This window comes from Lepeophtheirus salmonis, chromosome 8 (assembly GCF_016086655.4).
Source record: "Lepeophtheirus salmonis chromosome 8, UVic_Lsal_1.4, whole genome shotgun sequence".
Lineage (NCBI taxonomy): Eukaryota > Metazoa > Arthropoda > Copepoda > Siphonostomatoida > Caligidae > Lepeophtheirus > Lepeophtheirus salmonis.
In genome coordinates this window covers 10075661-10087605 of record NC_052138.2, presented here as the reverse complement: position 1 = coordinate 10087605, position 11945 = coordinate 10075661, and the positions used below count along the sequence as shown (strand labels likewise).

At 32.1% G+C, this 11945-nt stretch overlaps 1 pseudogene; it reads right to left on the bottom strand.

The window, feature by feature from the left end:
• Window positions 1-7577: 7577 nt before the first annotated feature.
• On the bottom strand, window positions 7578-11272 carry LOC121122941 (ATP-dependent RNA helicase cgh-1-like; annotated as a pseudogene).
• Between the last annotated feature and the right edge of the window lie 673 nt (window positions 11273-11945).

Below are 11945 nucleotides of genomic sequence, written 5' to 3'. Positions count from 1 at the left end.
TTCAAATTACATTATCAACCTGCAGTGAATGCTATTGTACGTGGATGACTTGGTCGCTGGAACGAGTGACATTATCGAAGCAAAACAAATGGTGGATCAACTTATTAAGATAAATTCAATTTCCATTACGGAAGTGGTGTAGCAATATTCCGGAAGTGATGTCATATCTTCCTTATCAATTGCTCAATAACGAAGGTATAACTCTATTACTTGATGAAACTAAGGCTCTTGGTTATTCTTGGAATCCAAAGGAAAATAGTACTTACTAGTTTATAGATTTTAACGAGGATTCAAAATCGCTAACGAAAAGGAGTGTGTTATCTGAATCTTCGAGAGATTTTTTTTGTTCTCAAGGTAGATTTGTGTCTGTTTTCTTCATAGCTAACCTCATCTTTCAAGAAATATGGAATCGGAAGATAAAATGGGGTGATTTGTTGCCAACCGATCTGGTTGAGAGATAGTTATATTGAAAACGTGAATTAAGACTTTTTATCTCCTTTTCAGTTCCTAGATGTGTCATGAAATCCAATTTTAATTACGAAGATGCTGAGTTGTGTGTTTTTAGTGATGCTTCTTCCAAGGGTGCTCGCTTTATTGAACATTTTTACCCAATAACTCCAATTAAAATTTCCAGAGTTCGTACCATGGACAAATTCTGCTGTTGTTTTTCATTGGATTCAAAGTGAGGCATCGAATTGGAAAACCTACGTTGCCAATTTGATACAGATCATTCAAGATATTAGAGGTCCATCATGTTGGAACCCTGTCTCTGGAGTACATAATCCTGCCGACCATGGATGCCGTGGATTTTCAGCCACTCAATTTGTAAAAAAAAAACACAATTTAGGGTTCTATAGACCTCACTGGCTTAGTTTATTAGAAGAAGATTGCCCAAAGATTTTTTTAAGGCAAGGGAAGTGTTGCCTTCTAGCTTGCCGGATCTGAACTCAATGTACTACACTGTGCTTGGGGGGGGTCTGGGAGAGTCCAATAAACGTAAACATAACACTGTTACTTCGTGTATGCTTCCATTCTCGAGGTAGTGCCCAACAGGGACAAGGAGTTCCTCATCAAGTCCTGTCCCAGGTAAGACTATTGTAGAAGCTGGATGTGGTGGGTTTGAGTGATTGATTTCACTATAATAGACCCCGTCATGCAAGTGTAAGAGATTTGTGAATTGCTGAATATATTTTGGGAAAGAAATTGTAATATGCATTATCCTTCAATTTTCCGAATTTAAAATCCCATTTAATGGAAGATGATTAATGAAAGGTATAAAGGGATTATCTGAAAATAGCATTTGCTTTCATACTCTTAAGAACATAATACACTACGAAAGCTCATATGTAATCCATGCAATGTAGCAATACATCGTTTTACATCATATTTACTTACCTATTCATAATATACATTTAAAGAGAAAAGATCCCATAATTATTCCTATGGAATATGGTTTGTATTATAATAGGAATTCTTACTTTTTTGTGGGTTCAATATTACTTTAAAATTGATGAAAAATATCGCATTCAATATGCTTGCCCTTGTCAAGAACAACTTAACGGATACATGCTAACTAGCAACTATTACGCACAACGTTTTTATGAATTTTTGCCCAAGTTGTTGCTATCAAGGAGTCCATGCTTAGCCTGAAAACTGCATCGGTTCTTCCTAAACGATTGCAAAGTGTCAAGGGTGTTAATATCAACTTAAAAGTAAGACCAAGAGTGCTCAAAAAGTTATTTCACCATTCCTACTCTTTATTTTCAGTGTAGGCCCGAGTTGTCTTGTGTCATCCACAAATGAGGATTGCAAATTATTAATCATTTGACTTGCTACGAAAAATCTAGTTAAAATGTAACATTCTACAATAATAAATTAATCATAAATCCAATTTATTTATAATTTTCGTGATGATTTGGGGATTATATCATTTCTCTTTATTAAAAGTTTTATTTCTATATACATTTTAAATCACATCAAAATTATATTAAGAATATAAAAACTTGTGTTGTGTTGAAAAAAATAAGTAGGAAGTCTTATCAAAAATTTTTTTTTATTTTTTTTAAATGTTACTTTAATAGTTTAGATGTAGTTGTACTGATTAAGTATAAGTATACATTTATATTACCCCATCTGACCTTGGGATTATCTTTTGAAGTCCATATACATGATCACTGATACGAAAATATGTGCTCTTGTTGCATAAAATTAAAAAACAAGACCAAGTAACGTGGTAATCCTCTCAGTTTGTAAAATGTTTATGAGGAGAGCAGCTTATATGTCATGAAGTTTTATTATATCCGTTGCAAGCGACCGTGAGACAAAGGACATAAACCCAACTCCGTAAATAGAATTTGCCCCCTCCCACCCCGCCCCCCATTAACTAAAAGGGAAACACCTCAGAATACTAAAAAGAAGCTTCATAACTCTGTATCTTCGATTAAAACCGTTTATTAGTGGTTTTAATTTTTTTTTGAGTGGCACAAGTGACGCTGAGCATTCTGGACGCCCTATTGAGGTTACTACTCCATGAATGACAGAATGATGAAGGTCCATGAAATTGCTAATGCTGTGGGCATCTCGAATTGGAACCCTATTTTCATTAATTTTGTGACCACAACCGCTGAGGTATGAGCTGCTCAATTGTCCTGATGGAAAAGGTCTTTTTTGTTGCCCAATCGTGTGTGTTTTTCTTGTAACTCAGTTTTCAAATAGTCCACATCCGTTTACTAATATACAACTGCAATAGTTTTAGCCTTTTCTAAATAGTCGATGAGGATGATTCCTTGCGAATCCAAAAGACAATCATCACAATCTTTCCGGCCGATTCCTCGAGTCAAACGAATACCAAACAGAAAAAAGAAATAGACCAATCTTGGTGTGTGCTCTTCCAAGGGATTCTACTAACAAAACCAAACCCTGATACACGCCAGTAGTGCCATCTCTCGGACTTTGCATGGACTTTTCAAACAACCCTCATATCGATTATATCTTGTGATATAATGACGTTTTTTAAAATTTTGCGTTTATATGTACAAGCTAAAAAAATCATCAGTATATATTTAATATCAAGTGCAATAATGGAATTTATACAATTTTTGCGTAATTGCAATTTATATGTAGAATATATCTAGAAATTCCCTTTCAAATACAATATGAAATGGGATAACCATAAATTTAGTTTGAATAGTTTTTGATGTCATACACATACTTGTATTCTATGTAAATGTTTTATAAACAATTAATGATCATTCTTTGAATAAAAAAATGTACCAATAAAAAAGAATAATAAAAAGACAATTAAATAAATTTCTTGCTTCAAATAATTTTTGAAAGGTATTTATTCGCAAATTTATTTGACAAAACACAATCTAACAAAAATGTTTCGTTATTTTATCTCAAAGGAAAAACCGTATTATTCATAATATTTCTCACAACAAGGAAAAATATTTTTTTAATTTAGAGACTCCAAACTTCTAGTCAAAAAGTGCGATTTATTCAAATTCATTTTATTGTAACTTCCGTAATTTTCAGTGTCAACAGTTGAATTTAAAATAAAGTAAATATTACAATTAATCCATTTGACCAAGGAATTGTTTTTGAAGTCAGTATATATAATGTATATTTCTTCTTGTAGGAGTGAAAGTGAATTGAATCTACACACATTGAGTTCAAGAGAATAATTTATCCCAAGTTCCCTGCTCATTGAGCTACATAGCTTAAAACAAGGGTTAAGTTTGTATATTTATTTTAAGACCATTTAATTTTCCTGTGAGCTGTTAAATTAATTAATATTTCAACTTGGAGTAAAGATTCCAACGCATTTATCTTTGACATAGTAAACTTCTTATACACCATTGAAATACAGCCACAAATACGAAATTACTTTCCCCCCGACCTATTAAATGACAATGTTTTTAACAGCAACCCCATAAATTCTATTAAAAACCCCCATTACATGTAATTAACTTCTTTGTAGCATTCATAATTTTATAATGCTTATTAGTGAGCTGTTTATGATCGTAAAATAGTTTATTACATACATATATATGTATGTACATTTGAGAGGAATGGAAAAACATAAGTTTGACAGAAAAGTGCAATTCTTAGGCATGAGTTATTTTCATCTCAAATTTCAGACCATTTTATGTCCATTTACCCTGTTGCATATTTAAACCCTTTTGATAAATATTATTTTTTTTTTTAAATGAGCTTCAATAAACCTGAACTGGTGATTTTAGCGAACTATAATTTGGGAAACTTTCTTGTCTCGTAAGTAGCACTTCACTAAATTGTGATCACACTACTGAAATCCCGAATCACGACTTTGCTGTTTTCCCCCCTTTTCTGTGATTTTTAACTCCAAAGCTATATTTCTGAAACTTCAGTATTACTGATCAAAATTATTTTTTTTTGGGGTTGGCCGTTAGCAATTTGTTCGCTCTTAATGGAATGTAATTCTATTGTCTTCAAGGGAAGCTTTTTCATCCTTAGAACGTAGTCTCTAACAAGTATCAATGAAACATTAATCATAATTCCTAATAGAATAACATATTTTCTTCATTTTCATTCAATGACAGAAACAATGAAGACTTTATCTACTCAAAAGGCTCTACTTTTTTTTTTGAAAAGCATGGATATAAGGATACTGTACAAAATTATAATGATGAATCCCAACTTTGCAATATTTTTTTGGGGATTTTCGGGGATATCAAGAAAAAAAAGATGCGACCAAATATAGTTAATTTGTATAGTAATTACAATATATCTTTATTTTTTTTATTTTTACCCTTGGAAAATATATTTTTGTACTAAAAACATTATAAAGAAATTATTTGAGTTCCCAGTGAGAACTGAGTATAGTGTTGTTTAAAATAATTAACTTTAACCAGAAATTAATTTAAAAAAAACAATAACTTCTTAAGTTAAGTATTTATTCATTATAAATCCAGTAGACATTCCATGTTTTCAAGATTCTCTATACTATACTATAGATACCTAAATTTTAGATTATCAATTAAAGAATCATCGACGAAACTTTCAATCTATCAGCTTCAAATTTCATTTTGGAAAATAAATGGTACACGTAATACTACGAGTTTAGAAAATATAATTTTTATTATCAACTTTATTTCAAATTTACATTTTTTCAATATGACCGCCTTAGGTGGAAATCATTTGTTACCGACGTTTACAGAAGACCTTGACGGGTTTGACGACATCAGATAGGTCAATGGCGTTGCTGACTGTGTTAATGGACTTTTTGAGGCTTGAAATACTATTGTGGAGCGTATAACACGCAATGTCTTTAACACATCCCCACCAATAATAATCTAGAAGATTCAGATCTGGACTATTTGATGTTTTTTGCAGGATAATAGTCCATGGATCTTTTCAAAGTGGAGGTCGTTATCTTGCCAGTACGAAAGGGTTATAAATCCTGTTGAAAGACTTCCCGTGAACCTTATGTTTCATCCAGGGAATGGCATTGGAAACCAAAACTTGGCTGGACCCCAACCTGAAGGATTTCTTTGTGTGGGGCGCAGTTGAGGAACATAACAACAGATCCTCCTGGAACTCATAATCCGAGCTGGATACGGGAGGAATTCCAGAATCTGCCAAAGTAAACTGTCTTGCTTCCATACCGAATCGAAGTCGGTATTGACGCCAAAGGCGAATATATTGAATAAAAATACAGTATTCAGCTTTCATTTGGTATTATTTTTATTAAAATGGGATGATTAGCTTAGGAGAAAGTACATTATTTACAAAATCGTGTTGGTTATTAAATAGAGTACGTGTTCTGTACTTGTTCTCAATAACAAACAAACACAATAAAAAAATCAAATATAAAAATGCTATTTTCTAAGAGATACATAAAAAATATGAACTTTAGACACATGGTAAGATTCAATCATTTCGTTTTATGAGATATAATATATAAAATTATATTATTATTTATCTTTGAAAAATACAATGAACGAATATAAATTTAAATTTTATGTGTGTCAATCCATATATTTCTATAGGCAATAGGAAATTATTCTATTTATAATTTTTGCATTCTACTCGCTTTTAATATATAAAGCAAAATATATCATCACAATAAAAGTAAACTGTATACCGGTATTCAGATTTAGTAAGAAATATATTTATCACAAACCACAAATATGAATAAGACGATATATTAACATGGTGGTTTATTTCATATTTTTTGTGAGTGCTTAATAACTGACAAAAGGTGAGTAGGACTGATGTCGAAAATTTAAAATATATTGGTCGGAAATGAACAGTAAGGACAAAGCCCTAGATTATGTGAATCAACAACTGCCTTGGTACCGTTCTAGTTAGGACGAGTCGCAGTATGGCCAAGAAGATACATTTGAGCGAGGTTACGCTCCTAAGGATAATTAAAATGAATTTGTAGTAAAATTAAAAATAATGATGAAGAAAAATACCATTACGACAGTCACAAAGGAGAAAAGGTTGTCTAGAGCCAAGCTTCTTTTGAATGTGTCCAAGAAAATGTGGCCTCCCAATTCCCCCGATCTTAATCGTTTGGATTGTTACATCCAAGCAAAGTGAGCGGCTTACAAAAAGCCTCACAGATCTGTGAGATCTTTGGAGTCAGCCATTAAGGCTTCATGGACTGACTTATCAGAAGACTAAAACCGTAAGTTACGTGCAGCCTTCAGGAAGGGAGTAAACTCCGTCATGGAGGCTGAGAGATACCATATTGAATGCCAAATGTCAATTTCAGATATAATTCACAAGAAATAAACTTAATTTTCTTCTCACTGTCTTCACAAACTAGTTTTTAATAATGTTTGACAAACAACCTTCCTTGTAAACTTAAGTATGAGATAAAATTGAAAGAAAAACACTACTGGGATTCTGCATTTTAAAAAGCCTATAGTTATACATAAATATAATGAACAAATAAAAGGTATTAAAATGTTGAAAAACCATTTAACAATATACAGCAAAATCAAAAATCTCGACACTAATTCATTCCAAAAGAAGCGTGAAGATCCGATGCAATCAAGGTCCGATCGATTTTCCCCATAAAAAAAACTGAAAATGGATTAATTCGTTCTCAAAGATCAAAGTTTTAATCTAATTTTGCCTTAAGGGTAAAATTTCAGAGAAATATGCTTCTTATCTTTTTCCTATTCTGCTATGTTTTTCTTTGGATTTACAATTGTTTAAAGTTAGGGCTAGACCTGATATGTGACTTTTTCATCAAAAATGCAGTACTCAACAATATGTACTATGCAAAGAAAGAAACAATGGAATTCTAAAGTATGAATGTGGAGGATTTCCAATAATTAGATAATGGTAAATTATATTCGGAGAGGGTCACAATTCTAGGTGAAAGAATAATCATTGACATAGAACTAGTTTGAACTTTTGTTGGCTACCAGATGTCAATATAGATACAATAATGAACTCGGATATAATCTAATACATAATTGATAATTGTTTAGGAAATATGTTATATACATAAAGTTTTCAATCTGTGAGTAGATGCAAAGACTTGATATACATCTAAGATGATTTTTTTATTGTTGTTGCTCTTAAAGTTCTTCCAAATGAGCTTCTGCCACACAGAGTCCAGCCTTGATTACATTTAGTATAGTGGTTATATCTATTCCAAGTTCAACTGCTATGCATTGAAGAAGGAACCTGTCATCGTAAGTAATAAGATTAATGGCAATATCCAAATGACCAAAACTACCAGATCTACCAATCCTGTGAAGATAAGTTTCGGTAAAGTCAAAATTAATCACTATGTTCACATCTTGTATATCAATTCCTCAGGTAAATAAATCGGAGCAAACTAAATTACTACATGACCAGCTCTGAAGTCATGAAAGACTCTCTTCCGGCGCGTCTGTGCTATTTTGGCGCCATAATAGACCGAAATTGCCCAACTCTGTAACTTTCTTAGCCAATAGTTCTACACGTTGCGTTGAGTTGCTAAATATAATACTTTGATTTATCTGTCATTTTGTAAACAGTGTATTCAAACAATGAACCTTTTGTCTCTCTTTAACGGAAGGATAGTACTGAGTGAATTCTTTGAGTGTAAATTCATATGTCTTTTCAAAAAATATCATACAGTCTGAGGAAATGTGACCGAGTAAAGCCGGATCTGTCTTCGATTATTTAATGCTTAATAAGTCTATTAAGAATCCCTTCGAAATCGTGACCTAATAATTTATCAGCTTCATCAAGGCTATTACTTTATAATTCAATACTTTGGCGACTCCTTTCTCGATCAATCAGGAGTAGCTACAACAAGATGCACTTTTTCGTAAATCCGCATTATGTCTTCTTTTAAATTCGTTCCACCAGTTCTTTTATGAACTAAATGTTCCTATGCTTAATTAATTTAATACAATGCTGACTCGTCTCCAATGCTAACTCTCTGTGACTCGAATATCATTCCTTAAATGAAATCGTTGGTTGGGTCGATCTGCTCTAAAATGGGGATCTAATAGGCACCAGTCTTTCCAGTTCCATTTTTTCCCCTGGCTAATATGTCTTTGCCCCTCAGTGCTACAGGGATGCTTGCCTCTTGAATGGGGCTTGGCTTATCTCAACCTTTCTCAAATATCCCCTTTGGCGTTTCTCGATTCAGACAAATGTCCTCAAACTTATTTCTATGATGGCTGTTACGTCGCCCGTTCTTTTCCTGTTGTCCCGAGAGCGAATTTCTAGTTTAGCTTTCTAACCTTCCATGCTGCCGTTCTTCTTGTTTAATTTAGTAATTTATTATATCAACATTTGTGGGTGTTACTAATTGTAGGAAAGATTATGATAAATAGACGTCCAGCAATACATGTCATGATTAAATAAATTTAGACATACTCGACTTTCTCAAATAACAATGAAAGCAAGACTGTTTGTGGAACGCCCATATTTTGAGTAAAATGATTAAATATAGTATTAAGTTACATAATTAGGGTACAAGGTTAACCTCCACAATAAATTATCTATAAATTGATTCGATGATTAATAGTTCAAATCAGGACTAAATTTTGGGGAATTTGAAAAATCTATATTATCGTACTATGTCTTAAATTGAATAAAATAACAATTAGCTAACTAAACACCTAGTTATTGAAGAGAAAATCCTTCAATGATGATGAAGAAGAAATGGAGGAACAGACACACGGTACATAAAATATAAAATAAACTCGTAGAACCAAAAAATTGATTGATTGCCATATGTAACTATGTAATAATTGAACTTGTGTTCTACTTGAAAAATTACTAGGCAAAAAAATTTACTATTTGCATGTTGACACCATATAATGAAATTAGTTATTGGAACTGTTTTCCATGAGTTTATGGGTCCCACATCGTCAGCAGATGTTTCTTTGTTCAAAAAATTCAAAGAAAATTGGTCATCAATCAACAAAACTAACTATAATCCTGGAACTGTAGATGAAGAGGTAGCCAGTTTTTGGATGGCATACGAGGTAGTATTATTGAATTTGCAAAAAATGATCTTAAGAAAATATATTCAAGAGACAGAAATAGAGAATTATTAGAACTATTAATTATATTTTGTGGCGATACCCCTGAGGATGGAATTAAGTTCATACCCCCTGGTGGAATTCACCTTGCCCCTTGGCTTTCAAAAGTTATATAGTCTCAAGATTTGGATATTTAAATTAGAATTCAACTTGACTCTAAAGGAAACAAGATGATTAGTTGATGTTTGTGCTTTCATTGTAAGAGTATATATCAAAACTTGGGGCAATGCATCTCAGTCCTCCAATGCTCCTTTGAACTATCACAGTCAAATGAAGTTGTTAATCGAATATTCTTCAAATAATAGACATATTTCTAAATCTGCTTCATGTAAATTTTCCAAATATTTATGGTATTTGTCGGAGGAACACGTTGGACTCGATCTCTTCGATGATAAAGTAAGTTTAAATACAAAAATAATTGTTTTTACCTCTCTAGAAGGTAATTACAGGATTTTATACATAAAAATATTGAAGACTTAGTCACAAATAAATCAAAAAAAGTTGTATAAATTTTGAAACTGACTGGTAGTTTTCTGAAGTTGTTTGCCAATTTGGAATGGCAGAGAGGACTACATGAAGGCATCAGAAATAGTTGATTCGCTCCACTTATGTGATGATCTTGCTCAAAGAGGAGTGGCTCTCATCTCATAATATAGTAGGTTTTGCATTTGTTTAAAACTTACAATAAGTTATAGAAATGATTTATATCTATGAAATTACATTATTATGTTTAATAAAATATAAATATACTGATTTTAAAATAAATATATTTAAAAAATGAAATAACTGGAACTGAATAAATCTAGTGCCTAAATATTTAAACATAAATAAAGTAATTACATGTTTAAAAAAAAAAAAAAAAAAAATAGAAAGATAAACTTCCCTTATACCTCAAAACGCGACAGTAATATTTCAAGTGGAGTTCAATTTTCATGCTTTAGAGATTATGTCGATGACTACTTTCCATGTCCAGTGTTGGCTAGTACAATGAGTCTCAATTTATCTCTTCCGAGCTTGATACACTTCGACTTCGACTTATTAAGATTAGTATGCGTATGTTTGATACTTTGATCTTTTTTATATAGTTCACATCAATATTGATAGAAGAAGTCATGAATTATCTTCTTTATGTAGCTTGGAGGTGTCCCAATAGTAAACTGGTTTTGGCTCTCAGTACCCCTCTTTGCAAGATAGTCTGCAAATTCATTTCTTGTAATGTCAGAATGTCCTTTGTACTATTCTAGACATAGTATATTTTTCTCAATTATTCCTTTGATGATGGTTTCTTTACATTTTAAAACTTCTTTACTAGTAGTAAGTGGATTAAAGATTGTAGCAATTGCTGAATGGGAGTTCTATCTGATAATTACACTGTTCAGTGTCTTTTCGTACTTGAGAGGACCTTCTACACCTTGTGTTATGGCAAAAATATCTGCTTGAAACATACTAGCCTCTTTGCTCAATGAAGCCATTGAATGGCAAATGACTTTGGTGATTGTCCATCCAGCCCCAGTGTTTCCATTTTTGTCTTTAGATCCGTTCGTATAGATGATGGTGTCAGGATTCTTAATCTGACTATTATCTATCCAAATACAATTACTTTTTATGTAGTCACTTGGTTGATCAATTCCGCCTTGTGTAAGTATTTTATCACTATGGAACCGATTCCCAAGACGTTTTGGAAGATTACCAATTCCATCCCAGGTATCACGTAAGAAATGTTTCATTTTCCATCTTGGTTGTGTTGCCTGTTCCTCAATGTCTATGACCTAAGACTGAACTGGACCGAATAAAAAAGGACTCATACAACACTACCAACAACTATTAAGAGAAAATAAATTGTCATATTGATAAGTTATTCATTCTAATGTTGAGGTTGCTAAGGACCATGGATAATTATTTATGGACATAATGCAGAAATATGGATCTTAAAAGTATTTAGTGATTAATAAATTTTGGATTTACTTGTAAAAATTTATAAAATTGGTTTTAGAAAAAATAGAATAATCTCTCAGATGATAAATAATCGTGCAGAAAGTTAACCACGCTCTTTCAACTGATAAAAAGGTCACCTTAATAACTTCATTAGCAAAAAAATTAACCCTGACAAACGTCACTGTTAGGAAGCTAAACTTTTAAATGATAACTTTTGTTTTTATAATATAAATGTTAAAAATAGAATAGAGTCAATATTTTATACATTTATCTTAACGTGTGTACTAAGGTGTTTGATTTTTATATGGTCTCTTAATTTGGGCTTCTGTTGTATAAAAACTATATTTGCTACCTATCAATCCATTTGAAGAAGACATTTTTAAATTGAATTTATCCATTTGTATTTTTTAATCTACTGCTAAATCAATTTAGAAAAATGAACACCCTCAAACGACCTTACAATGC